The sequence below is a fragment of the Haliaeetus leucocephalus genome, unplaced genomic scaffold (genome assembly GCF_000737465.1).
Source record: "Haliaeetus leucocephalus isolate CR32 unplaced genomic scaffold, Haliaeetus_leucocephalus-4.0 Scaffold848, whole genome shotgun sequence".
Classification (NCBI taxonomy): Eukaryota; Metazoa; Chordata; class Aves; order Accipitriformes; family Accipitridae; genus Haliaeetus; species Haliaeetus leucocephalus.
In genome coordinates, this window is record NW_010973284.1 from 18298887 (window position 1) to 18325541 (window position 26655).

Here is a 26655-nt window from a genome sequence, read left to right on the forward strand (position 1 = left end):
CATTCTGAAGAGACACTTTCAACTTGATTATGCTCCAGTGTTCACTATCAATTAAGAAAAATAGCACACAGTTTTATAATTGCAGGTAAAAAATAAGTATGCATCATCAGAGGATTTATCTTCTCAGATTGTCATATGATGTGTGTCAGTACAGAGTATGCTGCAACAAATATGACATTCTTGTGTAACATGCTGGAGGGTCAATGAGCTTTCTCACTCAGGTCATTTACCCACTTCACATCGATACCCTTATCATTAAGCACATATTTATCTGCCTTTCCTTTTAAAAGCAGCTGTAGCAAGGAGTTTTATGTAAATATCCTACTAAAGTGATATTCTCCTACACAAGTAGATCAGCTGAGAAACATTAAACCACCTATATAGCTACCCCTGCATGCTTTCACATACTGGAAATAACTAAGCAAGGTCATACTTTGATCAGACCCTATTCTGAGTTAAGGGTCAATGACAGAAAGAAGTCACAAATTGTCTAAGGGTTTTTTTAATGCATTAATTAAGTCTGAATTCCTTTCCCAACATCAGCATATGCTGTATTTCATATGAAATTTTATTCAAAGATGGACTGTCTTTATTAACTAATTATACCATTTTCATCAAGTACCTGAGGTTTCCTTGGGTGTTTCACATACTGCTGGCAAGGCACTAAATATAATGCAGTCGAACCTCAGATCTGTATGGCTACTGTCTAGAAAACAGACAGAGAAATGATGGTGAAGATCTCCAAAAGCCTCCTCAATGCCCAACAGTCAAGAACATGAAGTGAAACATTGTCACTTAAGATTATGGGTCAGGTACTTGGCTTGTGGGTGCAGAAATCTGCACAATCACACACACAAGATCCCTCCTCCTCTTCAGCTTATTCTTTTGGTGGCTAAATAAAAAATTCAAAATGGGAAATTTATACTGCTTATGTTAAGCAACTAATTTTTGTGATACTTAAAGCTTCAAAGAAGTAGGAAACTATGTTCCTTTTCAGTCCATGAAGAGATGGCCATGTCCAGAGAGATGACTGTTTCAGGAAGTTAAAACTAGATGCCTAAAATTGCCTGCAGCCAATGGTGCAAATACTCCCAAGAGAGCGTATGCTTCCCCTGACACGGCATCCGACCCATACTAATATTAGTCCAGGCACACAAACATACCAAGGAGTGAGCATGAGTCCTACAGCAGGAAGATTCTCTCCCAGTGGAGTTTCAAATGATAACAAAACCAAGAAGCATTTGATCAATAGATAGAAAATCAAGTTACATGGTCCCAATAGGTCCCTCTAACAAGGATTTCTCTCTGAAATGTTCATGCTTGTCTAATGCTGCTGCCTTTAATCCTTTCACACCAGTGGGTCCTACATGCTTGCATTAGTGCTAATGTAAAACAAATGAACATTTTATACAAGGATATCCACTCTCCCCAAATAAAGGGGTTAATACCAAAGTAAGCTTTAGGAATGTAAATTATTTTCCCCATGTGGCTGAAAAACTACATGAGTTATTCATTTAAAAATTATTAGCATATAAAATCATTATTATCTCTGCAGTTAATGTACAGTTCACTGACAACCTTTTGGACCATTACAATTAAGAAAGGCAGCATCTTTAATGAAGTTACAAAACACGTTGTTTATTAAATAGAAAATTGTATCTTTAATTACTTTAAATATTATAATCTGATGAAAAATTATTTCATAAACCTCAAGACAAATTATGTCAGAGATGGAGTATGCATTTTGTTCCTCTGAATCCTAAACAGCACTTTCAATTTGCTTACAGGTTTCTGTTGTATGCAAATCTGCTCTTGAAATTGCTTTCAAGTACCTAAATCCAATGCCACTAGCATAAATTTCAGATGCAGTTTGTGCTATTCTTTCTTTTTAAAACAGATTTAATTTTTGTCAAATGTAGAATTTGGCAGTTCTAGTAAATGCAGCTTTTCTATTAATCCTCAGGAGGTAAATTGAAGATAGGTTTCTGTGGGGGTCCCGAAATTGGGCTCATTGAATTAAAGACTATTTGGGTGTCTACTGTATTTTATTATTTCACTGTTCTATTTTGACTTAAAAGATAACTTTTGTTCAAAACTGTGAAGAGCTTTGAGGATACACTGTAACGCCAACAAGCACATACTGAGATAATTTGAAATATTCCATCTTTTTTTATACAAAGTAATCTCTGCACACTGTCAAGACACTTTTTGCTGTCTGTCCAGTATTAGACCTACCTGCTTGGTGTGCTGGCCACTATCTGACAAAGGCTGAGTGCTGCACAACTAAAGAAAAAGTTTAGTTGTTCACAGCATCAGGCCCTTCACTGTGCTTTGGATCAAACCCAGACCAAAGTCAGTATATTAAAATGCATTGATTTCTGCATCACTAAGACAAAATTAATACATTCAACCTCAGTTATGTCAACATCGACTTGCTACTGAATATTTTGACACTGTTTGGAAACCCTCGGTTAGCTATCAGACTTTCTCAGGCTAATCAATGAATCGAGAAAGCTCAGTGATTATCTTCAATTCCTTTATGCTAAAAAATTGCTACATTCTATCTATGTATTCTTTAGCAGAAATATTATCCATGCAAATCATGAAGAGAGACTGAGGAGAAACAATTATTCAGTGTAATAGTAGAATAGTAAAAATTAATTTTAAAAAGTACCAAACTTTTTTTTTTTTTTAAAGTGTCTGCAGTGGTCAATAATTGATATCATACAATTATAAAATACAATCAATGATAACATGTTGTTTAGAGTTGAAACAAAAATACACTGAAGATCAAAATATAATAAACATACTTACTTGCACAATTAGTACAAATACTTTTGAACATGGAAATCTGTTCAGAAACACACTTGGCAGTCCTTTGGGACTACGTATGTGCCATAAAGAAAAACCTAGCTGGGATCTGTAGGCAAGTTGGGTAGTGAAAGTCAGATACATTTGTGAGAGCACTCACAACAAAATCAAGTTTTGAAAAAAGTTTTCCTGCAGAAATCTAACGTTAACTGTAACACAGTTAAAGGTGTTACGGACCACAACTGAATACAGTACTTGAAACGAACCTCTTCATTGGTGTGCACCTAAATACTCTAGTTGATTTGGGCCTAAGTATCTTCAGGATCTATACCTTGTCTTCCAAAAGATCTGTATGTCTCTACATTACTGACGTGCTATTTAGCAAAGAGACTGCCTTGGAGGCAAAGAACCTCAGGAGTGCCAGGAGATTTTCAGAGTAAGCCTTCTTATGTGTTCGAAGATGTTCAAAACCCAACTGCATATGGTCCTAGGCAACCTACTCTAGCTGATCCTGCTTTGAGCTGGGCGGCTAGACTAGACAATCTCTAAAGGTGCCTTGCAACTATTTTATGATTCTATGAAATACCCCCTGTTAAGGTCCTAAGCCATGGAAAGATTTCTGAATTTCTTATCTGGGATTTGAAAAAATCCACTAATACAGTTAGGTAAAAGAAAAGTATTCCCTATTAGGGCATAGGTAGCAGACATTCACAGTAAATTAAGAGAAATTCACAGGCATCTACAGGCATTTTCCACAGACCCTGTATGTTTCTATTGGTTACAGAGCTCTCCTAGCCAGTGGCAGTGTACTAGAAATCAGACCCTTTCTTCATCTACCCATGCTACAAAGAAACAAAGCTCAGGGATGGAGAACTAAAAACCACAACTTTCACACAAGGCTGGAAAGTTAATTTTTGAAGCTTCATTCCGAAACCTCCTTCCATGCTCCCATTTAATACTATACATACTTGTTTGCAGAAACCACATCTTGCCACTCACAGTCGCCTTCCCAGTGATGGAGCTGGCCTTGTCTTACTCAACAAAAATAGTCACTAATCTTGTAAAATAGGAGTATAGGACAAGGCCAAGGACTTTAAATCCAAAACTGAATACAATTTTCCTCCATTCTCAGATTATTTAAATTATTAGTATTTAAAACCAACTTCTTAAATATCACTACCTACAGTCGTGGGTATTTGCTACATGTAAGAACAGTAATTCTACCTCTGATGTCATTTTTTAACAGGTTACAACTGATACTGCTCAATACCAGAGCTTCCTTAAAGTCCATGTAAAAATCCCACCATTCAGATGGAAAATCTTGATTTGTACATCCACTTGTCTTTCAGAAGTTCAGCATCACCAAATCAGTTCTACCAAACTGCGCCTTTCACACCAGTATTTTTAATGATAAATTAGTTTTGCTTCATATATAAAATTAGACTATGCCTGCTTGAACACTTGCCACAGAATGACTTTAATTAACCTTAGCAACAACAGCAGTTGTGTGAGAAGAGACTTGGATAAACAGAATCCTCTGCTTAAAATAAAAAAAAAAAAAAACCTACCTCTGACTTCTGCATTCTGGTAATCACCACTTTATTTCTTATTATAGTACACATATAAGTAGAAAACAAGTATTCACTTATGCATTCAAATGCAAAATCAGATCTGTATGTTAAAGGTATAGCATGCGCAATGAAATCTACCAGCTTGATAACCCTGCGCTGACAATCACATCACCAAGCATATGCAAAGGTACAGCTCCATACCTGTAAGTACAGGTCTTTCCAAAAGCTCATGCCTTCAAATTTTTGGAGGGAGGGATTAGGATTACAACCTTTCTTGAGTCTGCAATCAAACGCTGAGCAGATATATATTTATAGGTTAGACAACTTCTTTTTTCCATGGCCATCTCTATCACCAATTTAACAGAAAAGAAAAAGCCGTTTTCAGAGACTCATAGCTCAGGAACAAAGTAATAAATTAAGCCACATTTCAGAATATTTTAATGAAGAAACTGTTGAAGGGGCAAGAAACAAAACTATTTCTAAATGCAGCCTTGCAAGATAAAAAGAGGTTACTATTGAGGCACCATAGGGCAGGTTTGGGGGACTTTTCTATTTAATTATTTATTCATTCAATCATTTACAGATCATTTAGAACTCTGTACTGAAACCAAAATTCCTAATTACATAGATTTTACAGAATAAGGGAATATTAATTATTAAAAGGTAAATCATACATCCAACTAAGATTACTTAAAAACCTGGAAAGAGATAAAAAGAATGATGCACTCGGCAAATGGAGCCATCAGAAAGATGCCATAAATGCAGTGCTATCATGACACTGAAGAAGAAAGGAACAAAACGGAATATTTAAAATCTCTGAAGCCTTGTGAGTAAATGTATAACAAATGCAGCATGCAGAATTTCTGGGTGTACTGCAAGAGCCATAAAATTTATAAAATGAAGGTAGTGATATTATAGCAACACCTTCTCATTTTCATTGCATGTAGAAATGCAAATCAGTTAGCAGACAGCAAGCTTTACTCCACGCTTGGCTGCAGGAGTTATTTCAATACCAATAGTAACAAACAGCACTTACGGCTTGTAGTGCTTTCTATTTTCAAGGTGCTACACAAACAGACAATCCTCAAAATATCCAGTATCCAGATAACAGATAAACATTTATCCCTGCACTTTACAGATGTGCAAAGAAATTTAAGTGATTTGCCAAGGACCATACATTAGAACAAGGTTGTGATGGCTCTTGGGCACACACACAATAGGATTTTAAAATGCTGGAACACTGGATCTTTCATAACCAGAATCTTTATGGTCTGGGAAGCATGCAGGCTATTTCCTGCCTACAACAGTTGCTAGTGCAAGCATTGTCATAAGTTATCTCCTTGCAATTGGAGCTCTGGAGGCACCCAGACCACCTGTACCTGCACAGGAATCAAAGTGCTGAGAGAAGCGGGCAATGTCCTTGAAAGACCACTCTTTATGGTCTTAGAAAGGCTTTGGAGACTGGAGGAGCTCCTCAATGACTAGAGATAGGAATCAAGCCTCCAACATCTATTAATTATTGTAAAATGCTTATTTTTGCAACTATTTTCCCTTCCTTGTTTTAAGGAGATGGATCATATCTACAGGCCATGTTGCATCATAGCTACTTTGCCAGTAGCCTGTACAGAGTGGACACAGGTAAGAAGACTTGTGCATATCAGTGGGCAGCTACACCCTCTGTCTTTGGGAAACACATGTGAATGCTAATATTAAAAAACTAGGAATAATACGTAGTCAAAGGGTTATTCAGAGAGCAAACCAAAATTAGCACCTCATTAAAAGTTCCCCTATTTCCACTGACTCCACGCAGAGTAGTAAGAGCCCAGCTGCAGAAGCAGAGCGGGAGGTAACTATTTAATGAACTGTACATTTGAATGAGATGGTCATTTGGTGTCAGCACAGACAATGGGAACCTTCCTTTATGATTACTAGTTTCTGCTATTTGACTTTTTTTGGACACGTCTAATTATACATCTTCTCTTACCTGTCACCTAGCAACCTTAGATGTGATTTAATTATGTTTGGTGAAAAAAAAAATATTGGCTGACATAACAATATGCTTATTCTTTGAGTTGAAGTAATGTAATCAAAACTGATGTAAAAATCCTCAAAATACACACATTTCCCCATCTTTCAACTTATTACAGCTGACCAGTCAGGAGAGGTATTTAAATAAGTACTTCTTTTTTTTTAACTTTAGATCTTATTTATTTGGTATATGTGGCAAACAATATTTTACACAGAAAGGAAAGGAACCAAATTCAGCATAACACATTTATTCCATTCATTTGTTCTTTTTCTTTAAAGAAAAAAACGACATCTACCTTATCAAAGGAAGGAAACTATTGAAAATCTGGCTAAAATAGCTATAGGAGCTTTTTGCTTTATTTTAATCCTTTCCATTTTTATCATCTTTATGGATATTGCTCATGTCTTTAAGCCTTTATTTCTTAAATTTGCTTCTTTGTTTTTCAGTTTATGTATTCTATCTATCTTCCTTTATATTCCCTTAATTTTTTCAGTTCCATTTTGTTGTAGATATATTTTTCTTGTTTGCCTCCTCTTTATCTACTATTTTTTTCCAACTCTCCCTCATTTTTTTGCAGGGTTTTCCCCTTCAGCGTTTCCCTTCCAGGCTCACACTGCCAGCATTGTCTCTGGAGCAGCTGAAAGTAACAAGACGCAAACACCACTTGCCTAGGGGCCCAGGGATTTGTCAGCTACAAGATGCTTTGGAGAAAATGTTTTCTTCTAACTTAGTTATATCATTGCCTTAAAAAATGCCAGTTAAAGCATTTCAGTTTGGTACTTTAAAATATAGATAATGTGTATTTATTAAAAACCCCCAACTTTTTCTAGCAAAATATTAAGTCTAGTGGAGAAGTAATGCCTCACATTTGATGATTTTGAACTTTTTCAATCTGTAGATCACTGTAAAGGATTAATGGGGCTGTGGAACTGACTCATTGAAGAAGTTATGATGTTGTAACAGCTGTATATAGCAGTATCTGTCATTGACTGCTATACCGTAGAAAGTGTGGAGATGGCACAAACATACCTGATACCAGTGAAAAAGATCATATATACTTTTGGCAGGTGTCCCATTGGCTTAAAATTCTACATTAAAAAGATACGCAGCTAATTTTATAATTTTTTTTTCTGCATAAAGCAAGTGCTTTGAGCAGTTTTTTCTTGCTATCACTTTTCTACAAAATCATAAGGTTGTTGTACTGCAAGCATTTACATTCATACTGAAGTCCATGCACAGTAAGTTAAAGTGGTCTGTTGACACTGTCTATTGAGGTAAATCCCGAGTCAAGACCAAGTTTGCTTCCTATACAGAAGGCAAGCTCCCCCTCAAGCAAACCTTCTTCATGTATCAGTCATTCAGACAGGACACAGAGCGTGGGATGCGTAGCCACCCCAGGCATTGCATCAGAGCTGTGTAGACATAGCCATAAATGCCAATGGAATGACTTATATTGTGTAAAGTGAAGTCTGTGCATAAGCTTTTGTGAGAACAAGGCCTAACGTTGTTTTTAATATAAAAACATTTTATACAACTCCTCCCACATTTCTTAAAACTGCATCCCTAATTATGGAGTGTGGAGATCTACTATAAGTGATTAATGTTGTTTTGTATGTTGTTATGGAAACAAACCAAGTAGGAGTCTCTGCTTTGTGTATAGAATTTCCAGTCAAATTTTACAGTAAATAGCTAAGCTTTCCAGTATATAAGCAACAACACCATATGGCCATTAATCTCCACCCAAAGACTATGTCCTCACTTGCCACTACTTGTTAAAATTAAGGTCTTTCCAGGAATAGAGTAAAAATCAATGGACCTGCTCCACCCTGTCACTGGTCAGTAAGCAACAAAATGTGGTCATCTCTATTAGGGACAGTTTATAAGAGTGAACACTTGACAAACTTGATCAAAACATTCATATGAAAGTAATGCTTAAATCAAACTTGAGTTGACAAATTCCGCAGCTCTCAGGACAGAACACCTGCCCTGGGGATGCTACAGCCATACACAGGAATTTATGGAATATAAGTTCCCAACAAATTAATGATGCATTCAAAAGATATAAATTTCTAAAGCATTATTTGGTATTGAACATGTGTGATGCGGGTACCTTCCAGCCAAAATGGAGATCAGTGTTCCCTAAGGAACTTACTGTTCAATAAACAGAGGTTTGCAAAAAGGTTGCGAGCAAGATGAAAGGTGAAAGCCACATGAAGAAAGAAAACATCAAAGGGGAATGGTTTAGTAAGAAAATACCAACGTTAATTTTGCTTCTGTGGGAGTTAAATGACCTGGATAGACCAGATCATGATTCTTGTCCTAATAATTTTTGGTTTCTGCATATAGAGATAAACTTCAGCACTGCGTATCTGAATCTAGTCCTGTGTTGTGGTCATCTCCTCTCCCTGCACCTGACAATGGGACTGACTATCCCTTTCCTTTGGACTCCTCCAAAGATGACTGTAATTCCACAAGGACCCTCTCTGCCATCAACAGGCATTACTGATTACCTTAGCTCTTAGTTTGTACACTCCTGGACAGGTTCCCAAGCAGATAAAAATGTTCTCCCCAGCGTCAACCCAAAAAAGGGAAAGTGCATCCATTTCCTGATGAACTGTGGTACCAGACAAATTGCTTGTAAATGTAGTCACCACCAGTTCATACATGAGTGGAAGTCCAGTGGTTTCCTGCCTTGCCCACTCTTTTGTCCCGTCTTGGAGTCACACCAGAAGCACTCCTGGATTTGCCTGAAGTGATCACGACTAGCCCAAACACACAATAATCATTACAGGTGGCTGTTTCCTAGCTGCTGAGCAGTATCAGACAGGCCTCATTTGGCCTCAGAGACATGCACCTGGATCAAGTCAAAACCTGTCCTGCCATTAAGACCCATCAGCAAACCTCAGCAATTAGAGGTTCCCCCTTTGGGGTCTGAGGCACGTTCTCAAACACACCACAAATCTGCCTTTTTGATATCACATTGGTTCCTTGTCGAAAAGCCAGCCACTTCACCCCCACAAGGCATGGCAACTTCCTTAGATCCCCAGGAGCCCCAGGAGGGGAATGGAAACTGCCCCAGCCCTGCTTTATCACCTCCTTATTCTGCCTCTTGATTCTACCACTGATACCAATTTTTCTTGCTCGTATTTTTGCTCTGAGGGATTGTAATGTCACTCTGGATAGGATGACAAGCTTCCTCACCCATTCCTGACCAAGAGACACTTCTGCCTGGGAAAACACTAATAATGAGCCTCTTTTGACAGTGGATATTTATGCTGCCCTAGCGCCCTTTGCTGCATCCCTGGGTGATTTCTAACCAGGCCTTAATGTGATCCCATTAGTTATCCTGCAGCTTTGGGGACATCTAATACACACCCTGCCTGAGTGTGTACAGCTACGGATATAACCCCTACAGTCCTCTGCTGCCTCCTCCTAACTCTTCTTACTGCTAATTCAGACATCAGGCTGGAATCTGGCTGAAGGACAGGGCTTAAATATCCTTCCTGGTACACAGAACAACAGTTTGTCCATCATCTGAATAAGCAGTGCAAAGTGTCTTTACAATGAAGCATTCAAGAGGACTAGGCAAAATAAACAGTAGTCTTTTGTTCAGGCTTGTTTGCCTGAGCAATGTTTTACAACCTTTGGGCAAAGTTTCTCTTTTTTTATCAGAATGGAAAGCAATGCCATTTAGGTGGCACAGAAGGTGAATCACAGGACTTGTAAAATTACAGAGGCAGGTAATAAGAATATTATAGGGTGTTTCATAGGTGATATAATTGCAGTTATTTTTGATAATAAAAATCCATTGAAATTAGGATTTGAATTACACATAAATGTAGTCATAGGGCTGTACTTCTAAAATCTCAGATGAGTACTTGATTCTCATTTAAAAGTGAAACCAGGATTGAATAACCAGCAGCCAATGCTACTTCTCTACAGCAAGAATAACTAATACAGAGGGAGTGAAATGAATAGAGCTAGCAATGCATTTCCCCCCCAGCATATCAAGCAGGTTTTCATACGGAAGCAGTGGTCATCAATCACTACCTCATTACCAACCTGTCATCTGGGTTTAGGCTAAATGTATTCTGGCTTGCTGCCATACTAAATGTTCAATGAAACATCCTTAAGGCTCTCTACAAGTTCAGCTGAAGTCGCACATGCTATACATCAAAGAGGAACATTAGCGTTATCATAGCTTAATAAATAGTGCCATTCTGGCAATGTAATCCTATGTTCTAGAGCTATCTTCCATTCCCAGTATTATACTGCTTAAGTAAACAATCTTGCTGTCTTGTGTGAAGTTTATTTAGTGATAAATGCATGTAAAGATAATTAGTCATACTGTTATAGATACAGTTCCATCCCAGCTAAAGAACATAAGCAAAAATAGCATAGCATTTTAAAAGCATACAATGACATAATGAACTTTATCTTGAAGCATTAGTTCATAATTCTTGCATATTGTGGTTTATTATCCAAGTTTCACTGCACTGGAAAACAATGATGACAGTTGAAGGACCCCATATCAATGTCTTTTCAAAATAACGTTGGCTTGAATACGGGACTTTTGCATACCCCTGGGATGCAATACAGCCACTAAGATGACTGCAAAATATATTTCAACAGCTGTGAATACTACTTGCTTTAGGAATAACTCCTGACTTAAGTAAGGATACTTATAATTAGTCATTCATTTCCATGCACACTTGGAGCACTAAGTCCGGAATTTCTGTTTACATTAAAAAATGCCAATAAAACATACATCTAGATTCTAAAGTGACAGAAACTTCAAGAGGCATCTTAAAGCAAAGCCTAATAACACATTTTTATATATGTGAATCAGTTTAGCCTCTTAAAATTATTTTAAAATAATGAAAAATAATCTAGAAATTTAAGAATACTTTTTTTGTCCTTGTATAAAAACTTTCATTTATAAACACTACATTTGTTATGCAATCAGGCCTTACTATTCCTAAACTAAAATATGAGAAACAGCTGCAGTATGTTCAGTCATAGATTTTCCAAATGATATTAAGTATGTAGCAGGAAACCTGTCCTGACTAGTAAGCTGGGCTTGTTCTATGCAAAATACATTGAACTTAAACCATGTATTCAAGCCCTTACCTGTATCTGACACTGTTCCTTCCCATTGTGCATTGATCTAAATAAAACAGTAGCTGCACCAACCCTTGACCTAAGTACAACTGGTAAGGGAGAAAAATCACGAGTCAGCATCCTTCCTTTACTAATATATTTGAAAAGAAAAAGTTACATACCAAAGAGCGCTCCCCACATTACCGTAAGTCAACAGAAGCTGAGGACACTTTTCAACAAGTAAAGAATAAAAATTGCATGGTGTTTGGATGGTGTCCTTCTTGAGAAGGGATGGCAGAAGATGCTCTTTACAGAGCGCATGTCCTGCTTGGCAAAAACAATGCTGGATGCAGAATCCTTCTCCCACATGTTTACTGAGGCATACATACACAAGGAAAAGCAATTCACTTTAACTGAAGTTCTGACAAACTGAAGAGGCTGCTAAATGATTCTTTGGTCTGAACAAGGCTTATGATGTATATTGCTTACTTAAACCAGGCTCTCCCTTTCCTGTTCTGTTGCCTCACCTTCTAAGCCGCTTAACTAGAAGTCAGTCTTGGGACAAATTTGATTGTCTGTGGAGTCTTAGCAACAGAGACTGGATTTCCAGATATACATCTGTAGAATGAACTTGTCCTTTCAATTTTGAGTTGTCTTGCTGTTTGCTTGCCTATTCCACCACATTTAAGTTCTCTTTTGCCTTTAAGGCAAGGTCTCTGCTACAAAATGGTGACACTCGAATAGTTGCATTTAGCGCTAAGAAAAGGTGAGATGTCAAGAAGCAGTAGTAGTTGCACAGTTCTGGCACTCCTGAGAGCAATAAGAGTGTATTTTGTGTGGTTCCTGCTCAGGACTGCAAAGAAAAGCTGTGATAAGGTTTTCCTTTTACTCTTTCTGTTTCTGCATATATACAAAGGGCCAGGCATCAAACTTGCTGTTAATAGTGTGCAATAATATAGCTTAAAAAGCTTACACAGGTTTCATTTAAGCCAAACATTAGATACAAAATGCATGGCTTCCATCAACTGCTTTAGTAATAACTTCAGTGGAAAAAAGATCAGAATTTATATTCTTAAAAGTTACACATTGTTAGGCTGTATTTTTTTTATATTTACAAAGATACTGAAGAAAAAGTATGAAAAAAAAAATGTTGCATGTGAAAATCTCACTAGATCCTTGATAAAACTAAGGCTGTTCTCATAGGACCACAGCACTAAACAGTTCTGTCTTTAACCCCAACCTTAACTCAGTGGCATTTTTGAGGTCTACAAAACTGTTAGCTTAATTCAGAAGCTGAAAGCAATCACTAAACACAACAACAATGAAAAAGGGCATTAAAAGATGTATCAGTTAAAGGCATACTATCGTTTTCCTGTGTATTTGGTGCACAACAAGGGAAGGGGAAAAACTGTGCTTCGTTTACTACATACCTTTTTTTACAACAGAAGCCTGCAAATGGGCTTGCAGCAGGTCTGTCCTCTTCCATGCCTGATAGCTTACAGACTTAGCTGCCTGACCAAGCAATTTGGATCCAGATCCTTCAGTGCAGAAATTATCAGATTTACAAAGCTTCTGACAGCTTTTGCTTCTGAAGTTTCAATTTGGCTGCTAGACTAAATTATTGCAAGATCCATTTAGCATTACTACAAATTCTGATTATCTACTTCTTTAGGTTTGTTTGGTTTGGGGGTTTTTCCCCCCTCCCTCTATAAATATACATGGGTCAGGATCCTGTGACAGCTCAGAGGACTTAGTGTCCAGCTGTTGTTCCATATGTTCTCTAGACCAACACCTGCTGCAGAGATACTACCAAGACCTCATGGTTGGCAAGCTGCTCTAATTCCACTCAGCTTGTAGGTTGAAAGGTCACTCCTTTAATGCAGTCAGTTTGTGGCTTCCACATTAAAGAGAGGGAGTTACTATCACTGCTGGAGCTCTATTTTATGAAATCCAGTGACAGTAAAACCAGATGCCCTCTACTTTCATAATTGCTTTAACTGTCAAGTACATCTTAGAAAAATAACTTCTAGGGCCTGATGAGAGGACAAGCCAACCTCTCCACGAACAAGAGAATCTTCTAACTCAAAGCTATGACATTACTCAAGGACCCTAAAGAACTGGCTGAAGGCATGGTCTAAGGACAAGATTCATTTGCTCTTCTTTTTATTTCAGAGATACTATGAAAAGAGAATTGAAGATAAAGAGGCTTTTTTCTACTCTCTAACTCCCACTATAGAGGAGCCCGTAAGATCAAAACAAGATGAAGAACAGAGCAGAAAACGCTATATGTGAAGAAAGCAAATGCTATGAATAGACTCTAACAGGACCTTAAACAAAACTTTCGATAAACAATGATGACCCTAAGTAACTAAATACGACTACTACGCTGTAGCCCTTCAGCACTAATTTCCACAGACAAAACAGGGTGTGAAAACAGGTTCAAGGGACATAGCAGCACATCATCCAATCTTACTAAAAATTGGCACACCTTATTAAAAATTTTACCAGGTTATACTTTCTTTACATGACAGCAAAACATCCTTTTTTTCTGGCTGGAGTTTATACACACTTAAGTGATCAGTGCCAAATCCCAAGACGAAAAATATTTTAGATGCCTACTGAATTAGACAGAACAGAAAAGTAAGAAAGTGGGTAAGGTATACACAAATAATAGGTGTAGATTTATGGAACAGCTTAGGCCAGCATTTCCAAATATTCCCCACTGCAAAGAAGCGCTCCACAGTCACTGACCTGGCATAAGATGAGAAAATGGGAAAGCAGGCTGTATCTTTCCACTGTTCCACCTTACCTATTTCCAGAACTAGAGAAAAGACAGTTTTCTCTAACATGGGAGTCAGGGCTCTCCAACTTGTCTGCACCCATGTTGCAGTTTCATGGAATTGAGTCTGCACCATGATTAGCTCTACGTGATCTGAACTCCATGGCAGCTCTGAATAGAGCCAAGTGACCTGACAGCAGATCAACACACAGAGACACGTACCACAGAAAAAATAAGGCCACTTTATAAACCAAGGGCAGTCTTGAAGACTACCCAGCAACTCCAAGACTGGCCTAGAAGTGTGCAAAAGTAAAACCTCCATCAACAAGTCACCGCCCATTTTCAAACACGCAGCTTACATAGGGAGAAGAGAATTAGACCTTTGTTCATAAACACACTTACAGCAAATTTAACAAACTTTAATGGCACTACCTTTTAATGACACTACCAATGAATTAATTTTCCTGATTTCAATGTTAAAATTGCATCAATATATTTTTTTACTTTTATTATATATCTAAGAGAGAATCCTTTCTGTTCATATGTGCAGTTTGAACAGCTGTATATGATGCCAAATGCAAACATTTAAGGGAAGTTCCAGCATATTAAATTTAACCCTCATTTCTCTCTCAATGACAGATGCAAGAATTCCAACTAGGTGGATTTTATGAACAGTTAAATGATTTGTATTCAGAGCAACATTAAAAATCCCCATGACAAAGTGTACTTGAACAAAAATACCCTCCTTGTGACACATCCTTTACAAATAATGTGTTTTCATTTTTCATATGTTGCATCTCATTTATTTTATTCAGGCACACATAGTTAAATCTACAAGATACGGAAAGCTTCCAATACCTTTGAAATAATAAATCATTTCCTACAGAAGTTTTCACCCACTGCAAGGCTGCTGCTTATTAATCAAACATTATCAGTATCTATCACTGCCCAGCGCTAAACAGGAAAGGCACCTCATTTTGAGTTTTGACTTTTATTCACTGGTTAGTCCCTGACCCTTATACTACTGCATGCTTATTAGAAATATGGAAACCCCTACTGCATGGCAGATCTTACTACAAGGAGTTTTAGGAGTGTTATACAAGCAGAAGCATATTTTTCTTCAAGAACTGAAGGAAACAAAGTCAAGCTGCTCTTCCAATTGGCAACACAAATGCAATCACATTGTCTTCAAAGCTCTTGTCCAACATGTAAGTAAAATGTAACCATGTTAGCAAACTACTTCTGCTCTAGATCTTTTCATATCTGAAATGTTTCATTTTTGATAAATTATTAAAATTTCATTTCAGAAAACAGTACATAGGATACAATACATCTTTAACAGTATAATCCTACGGGGGAAAATTTAAAGAAAATGGTACAATGTGAGTAAGAACTTGTCTGATAAAAATTTCACCTTCCTTGTGATCATTGAGAAATTGCTGGATTCATGTCAATAATGCAAAATAAAACTTTTGCATTATTTAATTTGCTATTTTGGTCTTTACACATCTTTTTCAAAATACTGGAACAGAAACGAAATTTGGGGAAGCACCACAAATTGCAAGTGGTTAGGAATGAAGATTTCTATAGCTCCAAGGAAGACTGAATGTTTGCCAGCAAGAACACAGTCTAGCTCCTCCACAGCACTTTTACAATACTGAGCATTTTTATAGCACTTTTAGTGCTAAGTTTCACTATTCCCATATGATAGTACAGAAGAATGAAGTCGGCCAGGAGGCCAATAGCCAGACCCCAAGTCTCACTCTCAGCAGAGCATCGCACCACACTGCTTCCCTCCAGTGATCTACTGTGGTTCATGATTTATATTTTTGTTATTAACCAAGTGAAAAATTAAAGGCAATGAACATGGCTTCCAGTTAAAAACAACCACCATCACCTGCCACAGCTGCAATTCACTCAACTCTCCTTTAACTAAACAGTTTGCGTATTCTATAGCTTTCTGAATGAACACTGAACACCACACTTGCATCTATGATTATTCACTCTGCAAGGCTGATTAAACACATTCCATTCTTGCAAGCATGGCAGGTCTACAGAAGTGACTGAGCTACAATGTGTATTTTTCTATGCTTCAATACAATAAAGGGCACATTCAGCACATGCAAAGGCCCATATTTGCATTTGAAAAATAAGGAACCAACTGGCCAATGTAAGGGGTGTATGAAGACTCTTATGTCCCTACGATTTAAAAAGTGCTAAGATTTCAAAACTTTCTTTACTTAATTTTATTGGGCTTTCCAGAAAAAGCTGTGCACAAAGAAGGCATGGATTGTAACAATTACGGGTGAATTCTTTAGATTCTGTCTACTGGGAGAAGGAAATCAGTTTTTTTAATGTAAATTAACTCCAAGCTTTATTATGAAGAAGCTACTACAGTAACAAAACAGGAAGGAACTTTATCCCAGTGATTAGCACAGACACCACAAGCGAGCACCTTATGCTTCCTGCACAGAATAGTCACTGTGTCTCTCTCCCCCAGCTCTGCAAATTTCTTTCTGCTAGGAACAGGCAAGAACTCAAAACTCTGAGTGTAAGGAGACAAACCTACAATTTAAAATCCCATAATCTGGAACAACTTCAGGATCAGTAGTAGTCTGGAACTCAGGCTAACTGCACTAACCCCTGGCGTAGCACCATGCCCCGAGCTCCTGTGCTGAAGCTGCAGAGGAGGCTCAGCTATCACCTCGGGCTCCAGCATGGAAGAGCTCTGCTAGCCCGCCAGGGCCTTCCCGAGCTTTGTGTGGAGAGCGTGGGGGATCAGCCACCTCACCCAGGTGAGGATCAAATAATTAAAACTGCCTAAAATCTATTCAGAATAGGCACCACAATGCTTCACATTTTGGACCTCCCCTTTTCCCTTAGCCACCAAGAGTGTTTTTTCTACAGCACAGTTGTGAATATCAAACTTGGGAGCCACAAGCTACATAAGAATGTAAAGACCTGCTCTTTGGTCACCCAAGTACGTAAAATCTTCTTCGGAGCATTTTTTTTTGGTTTTGAAGCAACCTTTATCTAACTCTCTAAAGGTTAAGAAATCTCCCAGATAAAAATTTAGCCATCAGTTTTCATCTACAAAAGATTTGTATTGGGCCATAATAGCAGAATCAGGCCTGTGTTTCCCAGCAAACAGAAAAGCAATCACATCTAAGTCACCTGTATACTGAAATAATGAATTGCGATATTTTCACTCTCTAACTTCAAAACAATATACTAACTATAAAATCAGAATAACTGTTTCTTTTAGAAGGTATGTTCCATTCTCATTTAAAAAATCCAATGTATTAGAGAAAAAGCTATAAATATTGTACTGTTGAGAAATGGTCTTTGATAATGGTTAATGATGTCATCTCAATTTAAATAAGAACCTGGTACTGAAATTTCATTATCTACTGAACTGTTAGAATCTATTTAAAAATACACATCACACTCAAATAAACAACCATCTATTACCATCAGTCACAAACCAACAATGAACTATTTCTAACAAAAAAAATCCTAAGAAATCTGCAGCGAGTTATACCATGTTCCATTACATCAATGAAACAATAACAAACAAAACCTTGACAATTCTTAGAAATGTAGTAATAGAGCACAAGTTTCTACTTGGTAAGTAACTAGTAATTTCAACACAATGGCAGGATTAACATTAACAATTAATTGTCTGAAATCTGTTGATCTTTAAATTCTCATTATTCTTTTTTTTTCTTCCTATGAAACTAATCACCAAAGATCATTAGAGGGAATGTTGAATCATCATACTAGCTGTTGAATGCATTTTCACTTTCTCTAACGATTCATGTTCAGCTTACATTTTTAGCACAAATAAATGAAAAATAGCCAAGGGATTTCCTGTGAAAGAAAACACTGTCAAGGACAATGAATATGGTTTGATACTATAAAACGTGCACAGAAGACTATCTATGTGACTTTATGCACAAGGAATGTCAAATTTGATCTCATGCCTATAGGACACACCTGTACTCTACACAAACCCACAATAGAGAAATATCTGCATACCTGTTAACCTTTCTTTTAAAAGATTTGCCATGTGATACATACTATAATATTTATATACTCTATCCTAATTATATACAGTCTTAGTAATCATTAACATATGTATTCACACAGTGTCTTTTAATTTCATAGTAAAAGCAACCATACAACTGGCATCTCCAGAAAGTATAGATTAGAATAGTAAAGAACAATTTTCAAGTATCATGACCACAAGTGGTTCAAAAGCCTGGATAATCTCTATCCACTCAAAATTCAAGACACAGCAGCAAAAATATTTACACAGCTTTGTTAAAGATTACTTACTATAGTGAACATGTAAAATTTTCTTCTCAGATATTTGTTGCCCTTAAAAACTACCATCCCATTAAAAGTAAAGAGATCTGGAAGGTGGTGGACATGCCTTCCCATGATGGTAGAAGCTATTGTAGTGGGTAAGAAAACTACAAATACCACTGGAATAGGAAAGTTTTTCAATTAATGCGTTGAGCCTGAAGGAAGGACTGAGGGATTCCCTCAGGCACAGACCACAGGCAAAGAAAGCTACAGGTCTCAGAAGGCCTTCAGACTGTGAATCCCAACCAGACAAACAGAATCACTAGTGAGTGTGCCCCACATTACACAAAGGACCAAAACTGGCCTCAAGCACACCTAGCTGTCAGGATTTTCCCCTGAAATTAGGTAGCTGCCCTTCATTATACCAAACTGTTCCTAGATCAACAAAGGCCTGACTACCAAGCAATGATGAAAAGGGAAGCAGATGACTGAGAAGCACAAGACAACCACCAGGTCAGACAGAATCCTTGACCCCTCCAGCAGTGGCTTCCTAGAGACCACTTTCCCAAAGCAGAGAAGTGGCAGAGCAAGAAGTTTTCCTAAAGCAATCTCTAAAAGTCCTTCAACAAGTACTACAAATCTACCACACAAATCCAGGTTTTGTCTTAATTTGTCAAGTCAATTCAACAAGCAGATACACCCCTTGTTGAATGGGTAGTGAAAGGAATATGAATTCAGGAACATTATATTTATGAGACATAAATGTGTACAGGAAGACTGCTTAAAACTTTACTCATTAACACAAAAAAGTGCTTGCCATCTTCTCACCAATTATTGGCACTAAACAAGTGAGATTTTGATACCCTTCCTACTCCTTTACAGTCTTTAAAAATAAATTAAAAAAAAAAAGCAACAAGCCTAAGTTTTTAACTAGCCTTTTATTCTTCATAAGCAAGATGAAGGAAAGTAAGGAATTTCTAAACCTATTGTTTAAATTTTGCAGTGTCAGCCCTCCTATCGTAATAGGTAGAACAACGTTTCAAAAAGTGTCTGATTGCATTAAATACATATTGGACCACATGCACTCTCCTTACAAGGAAAGAGAGCTCAACTAAAGCAAATGGATATGCACCCACTTACCAGCTGTATTTTAGATGGTTGTTCATTCTGTGTCTGAATGTTAACATGGAAGTAAAAAGATGGCAGCATAATTAATACTCTACATCTAAAAGATAAAAGTAAATGACTCATGGAGTGAACTTTCAGAAGCAACAGGTAAGCAAGCAAAACTCTTTAGGTGTAAGGCACTGAAGTGTGTAAAATCAGAATATGAAAATACAGTATCAAACATCACCATTTTGTTCAATATTTTCTTTTCTAATGTACTTCTCAAACATCAAAATGCTTAAAAATAAATGCTTGAATAAACTCCCAAAACGTGCTAAATAATGTTAGATGAAGTAATCTGCTAAGATATTAAAAAATTTAACTACTCTTAAAACAGTATGAATCAAATTGATATACTTAGCTCTGCATTTCTTCAGGGAAACTGTCCAACATCTTGGAAAGAGACAGGAAAGTCTTTTGTAAAAAATGTGCAGTAGAGATTGTTACGCTAAGTAGTTTTTTGGTAGGAAAGATGAGTAAATAACAGCATGAACGTCTGTGTAATTTGCAAGTGAATAACTTAAGGATGCCCATGGGCAGATTATTAGTATTTTTTGAAAGTGTCCTAAGACTATTAATAGTAAATAAGCTGTTTTGTGCATCTGAGCCTTAAAAGCTTTCCACTGCCTACTGCTTCTGATGTGTATCAGGAAGGTTCCACCAATATCCAGAGCAGTAGTGACAGAACTGGAAGAACAGCTTACTACAAATGCCAATAGTAGAAAAAGATGCCTCAAACATAAAAATTCTTTGATGTATATATATTGTTGGTCTCCAGGAAAGATGCTGCACTAGGAATAAAAGCAAGTTCAAACATCTGCTATAAGCATGTAAGAACAGGTTCTTTCCTTTTCTAATATAACTATATTCCTTTTGTTTTTTAATAACAAAATTTTTTAGATTAAAGAGTAGCAGAAGATGAGAATAACGTGAATATTGAGGACTAACACGTTTTGTATTAGTACCAGTTTACGGTGTAATTTGTTTATAATACTTTTCACATGAGACATGAAAAAATTAAGAAATATGTTATTATAGAAGAGTGCATTCATCCTCCAAGCTGTGAGCCATGAGCTATGGCTCTCCAGGAGGCAGACTATAAAGAAGTCCTGTACATGACTGCACAAACTTGTGTAGACCTTCTTCCTTGGGACTTAATTTCATGCAGTTGCAGTTCAGTGTGCAGTTTTGATCCTGTTCTGTACTAAATTGCAAATGCATCTATCACTGGCCTTCTCATGGATCTTTATTTAAAAAAAAAAATAATTTTTTTTCATCTTAATTTTAAAATTATTCAGGTTACTGTAAGGCAATTGTGAAATGCTTTGAATTGGTTTTCTCCAAATCCTGCCACTGCTCTTTGTCACTGTTGCTCTTCAAACTGTTCAAAGTGCTCTCTCTGACTTCATGACCCATCCTGATGACTTCATTTTCATTATATCTAATCCCAAAGTCTCACAGCTTTTTGCAGCTAAATGGATTTGAGTAGTTTGTTTTGTCACAATAAAATGTAATTCCAAGTGTTTTCCCTGGCTCTGCAGCCTGTATTATATTTTACTGTATAAGGATACTGATGCCTGAAAAGCCAGTGTTGTCACCATTTAAAATCCTGGGTAAAAAGCACCATATTTGCAAGATTCTGAGACAGTGACAACCCTTGTCTACAAGCATCAATAAAACCAACCAAGAAACTAAGCTAGACACACATTTATTTTGAGTATCTAGCTGATCATGTTTCCAACAACATCATTCTTTTCCTGCACTACCTTCCAACACATTATTTTTTACCCCTGCTTGTTGTGGTTTATCTGGTCTTTAGGCTTTGGATTCCTTGCAGCAAAAACTGTATCATCTATAAAGTGTCAAAATACTTATGAAATTATAAAATAATACAAAAAAACCACCCAAAACCCTCCAAAAATAGAGCTGAAGATCCTAAGAACCTAAGGCTGCACAATGCTTGTGCTATAGCTCCATCTTTAACCAAAATGCCTTATATTTTACATGACTTGCTACATTACCTCTGAGCCAAACAGGTCTTCACAAAGAGGCCTAAAAGCATAATTTTGGGGAACATCTTAAATGCCAAGCAACAGAAAACAATTCTGAAAGACAACCAACCAGCAGATAAATCCTGGATATGCTTTCAAATGACTTTGCCTCTAAACTTTTCCCTCTGGAGGTGATAAGTGAAAAAGCAAGTGAAGAGAAAAAGAAAATTCAGAAATACAAGGTAAAACAAAACCAGACAAGCAAACAAATAAAAGTCTGTTCACGACCTGAAATGAGAACTATTTTGAATATGACATATTTCCTCCATAAATGTCTGTGCTGGCCATGGGCCTACAGGCCCCATATGCAGATTTCATGTCCTCCAAATTTAGTTTATGAATCAGGAGTACGATGCACAATTTTTTCCTATAGCACAAGCAAAATGAACATCTGTTCACTTTTTGCCACGTAGGTTTATATCTGTGTGGGTGGGTGTGAACAGAGCTCTTGATGTGTAATATTCTTCCCATCTGCACACCAGGTGGCACTGCATAGTTAATCAGAAGATAATAACAGGCATGAGGAGATTACTTACTTTTTGGTGAAGAGACAGTAAATCAATCTCACAGGGTTTTTTTAAAAAACAAGGTACATCAATGCTTGGACTTTTAATTTCTTTTTTTGGTGTGTAATTTCATTGCAATCAATGGAATCATCTGATTATATTATTGTTCGAATGCTATGTTAATTAACTATGCATGACTGCAATTATCACAAAGGTTCTTTCCACAAGGGATTTAATTTATTTCTTTTTTAGGTACAGTTTTAACCCTTGCAAGCAGGATATACTATTTAGGATACATCCAAACAACAATCTGTTTAGATTTACTCTGTATGCTCATCTAACCTACCATTTCACAGTATTTAATACAACCTCTGAATACCTTAATACAGTAAAACTGACTTTATAGCAATTCAACATCACAAGATGGAGGAAGAAACAAGAAAGCTTCATTACTAGCTGCATTTGCCCTACAATGAGAAGTTAACTAGAAAGTTAGTTTGTGCTGCAAGTTTAAGCCTACAGACACTAAAGTTAAAGTGTCTAAGCAATTTCTGGGAATGGGGGCTTAAGATTTTTTTAAATATTTTACCAAATAAAACTATCTTTGAAGATATATTTTTATCTGAACTTTATATAAAGAGAATGTAAATGTTATATAAAACCTCTATGTTATGGTGAAATGTTACAGAATAAGGATAGAGGTTTGTGTAAAAGTCTGCAGAAAATATGTTTATGGTGATAGCCTTTCTATATATTTGTCTGAATGTCACATGAAACGTCCTTAAATACTTTAAATATTTAGGTCATTCATTTTCATTCAATTAAATAGTTGTATAAAAAAAAATTGTTTTGTATTTCCTCTTTCAAAAAGAATATACAATGCTTTGTGGAGTCTTAGAAGACAGAACCACAGAATCCTGTTTTCCAAAGAAAGTAGCTGAACTTCAAGAAGGGTGAGTAATAAAAGCCTAGTATTTCTGCATTTGCTCTGATAGCCAAGCAAGACACATACACATAGACATTCTTTGTAAAAATCATAAGTATTCTACCCTGAAAATCAACCAGGAGACACAGTAACACAAAGTGTTCAGACTACTCTGTTCTCCATAAGATACCTTTCGCTGCTGTACTTTGCTGTCTCTGAGGACCATGTGCTCTCTCCTCTAGCCCCTCACCCCATCATTGATTTCTCTTTTTGCTCTCAGCATGCTGATTCTCTGTTGCCCTGAGTCTCTATGGTGTTCACAGAAGGCAGCAACTGATGTGAGACTTTTTTTTTTTAATAGTAAAATTTTCAAAATGATTTGTCAGCTCAATCACCAATTCTTCACAAACATTTCTTATCAAAAAGCAGAGCTGATTCTAGGTAGAGCATGTTGAGTGTAATCTATCAAATCTGGAAAGGATTTTTTTTTTTTTCCTATGCATAAGTTTAGAGGTTAATTTTAAAACTTTGAAAGTTCAATTGGGAGGTTTAATTCATATTCATTAATGTTTGTGAATAACAAAATAAAACTAAAATATCTGTAACTGTTAGATAAACAGAATTTTAAAATGAAAATTTTAAGGACTCTGATTCTACATCTCTAATTCTTAATTGGCATTTTTAATTGCCCATTGAAATAAGACTGAATAAGTTTAGAAATTGCACCAAGCTAAATGACAATGAAAAGAACTAAAAAATATAGTTGAGACTCCCAGAATATATTTAACAGGTTGTTCCTCCCTTTGTATGGGTGCTGCCTTTTAGTCATGTGAAAAAATTCTCATGTGTGCTATTGTCTATCATTACTTTTGATGTAAGAAACTGAGATTCATGGACTACCCTTTATGTTAGCTGTAATCTGAAATCAGGACTGCTGGGGAAAAACAGAAGAATGGTCTATCTCTTGGGTCCTGGTATGTAAAACACAAGATACGTCTGCTGCCAAATGTTGCAAAATATACATCTTTGTAGAGAGGAAACTGAGAGGACATGAGAGTAAATGATGGACAGGGAAGAGGCAATTAATCTATTGATCCTCTAGAAATAAACAGAAGTACAGCATTAAGAACTAGCTGGATGAAACACAGTTCAGATAAAGCGAAAAACAGGAAATTGAAGGAAAGAACTACCAAAAGCAAAAAAAGGTAACAAGCAATCCTGTGACTAAGATTCACCTACCATTTGTTCTGAGGTTCTGCTATCAGAGGGCAGCATTGCCTTCCAGTATGCCATTGCCCAGATTGATCTCTTTCATTACCACTTATCCAGGTAACTATGAAAGCTTTTCCTTGGATCCAGTCTTTGCTAGTTCAGCGTATGTCTTCGTAACCCCAAATTCCACATCAGTCTCTACAACATTATACACACAGCCACAGCCTACGTGGGAAAGATAAGATGGTGCAAAATAAAATAGTATGGAGGTAAGGTGTGACTCAAATTGAGATCCTAGAAGTTGCCAAAGGTTCGTGACACATAGTGGCCATCTGTTCATTTTCAGGTGTAGTACAAGTTGTTTTTCTGAGCTTTAAACAGTGACTTAAATGCACCAGACCTACTGGCTGGAGAGAGTCTTTCACGGTAAGATAAGCCACCATAGTCTCAATGCCTCAGTAAGCAAAGACTTGAAGCTAAGTATTTTTTATTATTATTATTATTTATTTTAGAGTAAGGCTGTTAACCTGTATCCCTTTGTGAACTTCTCAGGAATTCTTTACCCTTCAGGTCTGAAACAGAGCAAATATGTTCACTAGAGCATACTTTTAACACCTTTCCAAACAGCTCTCACAAAAAGCTTTTGCTATTCATTTTTCTTCAGTAAGGTCACTTGCTAGAAGTGATCAAACCTCAGTCACCTGTTTTACCTTTTATAGACACAGCTGAGGGGTGTACTTTCCCTACCTCATGCAACATTCCCACAGAGCAATGGACTTTTTCATGATGCATAACTGTGTGGAAAATAGCTTTCAAATTTCTCTTTGCATCTCCACCTGCCCTTATGCAGCTGGATATTTACAAGTGCTCTTCCAGTTCATGAATCACACATGGACTCTTGTACAATCCTGATGGACAAATTCTTGAGTTCCGTATCATTTGCAAGACTAAAGGTGTGCTCTTCAAAAATCACATCACTATGACAAAATCCTCTTACAGCGTACTCCCTCTTCCTAACAGGGACTTCATCTTCTTTTACACACCCATTCACTTTTTCTTTCTTCTGCTAATAAGGAAAATTGAAAACTACCATGTTAATTTCCCATCAAGGTACAGATTCATTCAAAAGCAAGTTACAACCACCTTTAAAAAAAAAATCCTCTATTTTATGTAAGTAGTGTTCTCTAATTATTTTACTCCCATGATTCAGGGTAATCGAATGCAACATTTCATTGAATATGTTTGTTCAGTAGCCAAAGAACACAAAACGAAATACAGTACAGACTCATTATGGAAAAACTGCTGCTGTTGAGAGTTTATAAATGCTCTGTTGCATTAATATAACTAACCCTAGAAATCTTTAATCCCTTGGTTTGTCCTCCATCTTTCACTACCAGTATGCAAGGCCACATTACTGTCCAGTGTCTTACACAGTACTGTAAAAGAGAGATGACAGGCAGACATGAGGGTACAGAGAGGGACCAACTTCATCATGAATGCAAGGTAGCTTCCAATAACAAAACTTTGTAGGAACACATAATCCTTCATTAGCATTTATACCCTCTGTTTCCTAATACAGTCAGTGAACACATGGTTTACAGGAGAATTACGCTTCACATACCTTCTCTTGTTTATTAAAATTCTGGCTGTGTCCCTTTACCTAGCATCTGTATGGCACAATGTTGTCTATATGTATTTCTAACCAAAAAATATTTTATATCAGGATAAATTTATTAAGGTCAGAAAATAAACCCATATACATAAAACAAACTTTCCAATCCTATGTGAAGTGCTCGGTGGTCATTTTTGCTAACCTTTAATTGAACTGTTATTTTAAATTTCCGAGTCAGAAATGCAGGGGAATCATGCCGATATTCCAAAAATGACTGATAATTTTTTCCTAAATGCTAGACTCTCAGAAAACAAATGTTTATTTATGAATTAATCCCTCATTGGTGAGATTTCACAAAACAGTTTGAAAGACAGATGAAAACAATAAAGAAGATAAGTTGGACCATTCCCTTGTATACAATTACATCAAAATATGACACATCAGAATTCCTATATATGGAAGGTCTCTAACAATGTGAGGATTTAGGATTGTATAAATCACAATGTTCTGTACTATAATCACATGACAGAATAGACCTGCAAAGCTTATTATACTGCATAACCAGATGGTAAACAACAGTTGTC

General features: G+C 36.8%; 1 protein-coding gene across 1 annotated transcript in view; it reads right to left on the reverse strand.

Moving 5' to 3' along the window:
• Positions 1-26655, reverse strand: part of DPYD (dihydropyrimidine dehydrogenase) — a 342314-nt gene that overhangs the window by 208674 nt on the left and 106985 nt on the right. The gene's annotated exons all lie outside the window — the stretch shown is intronic.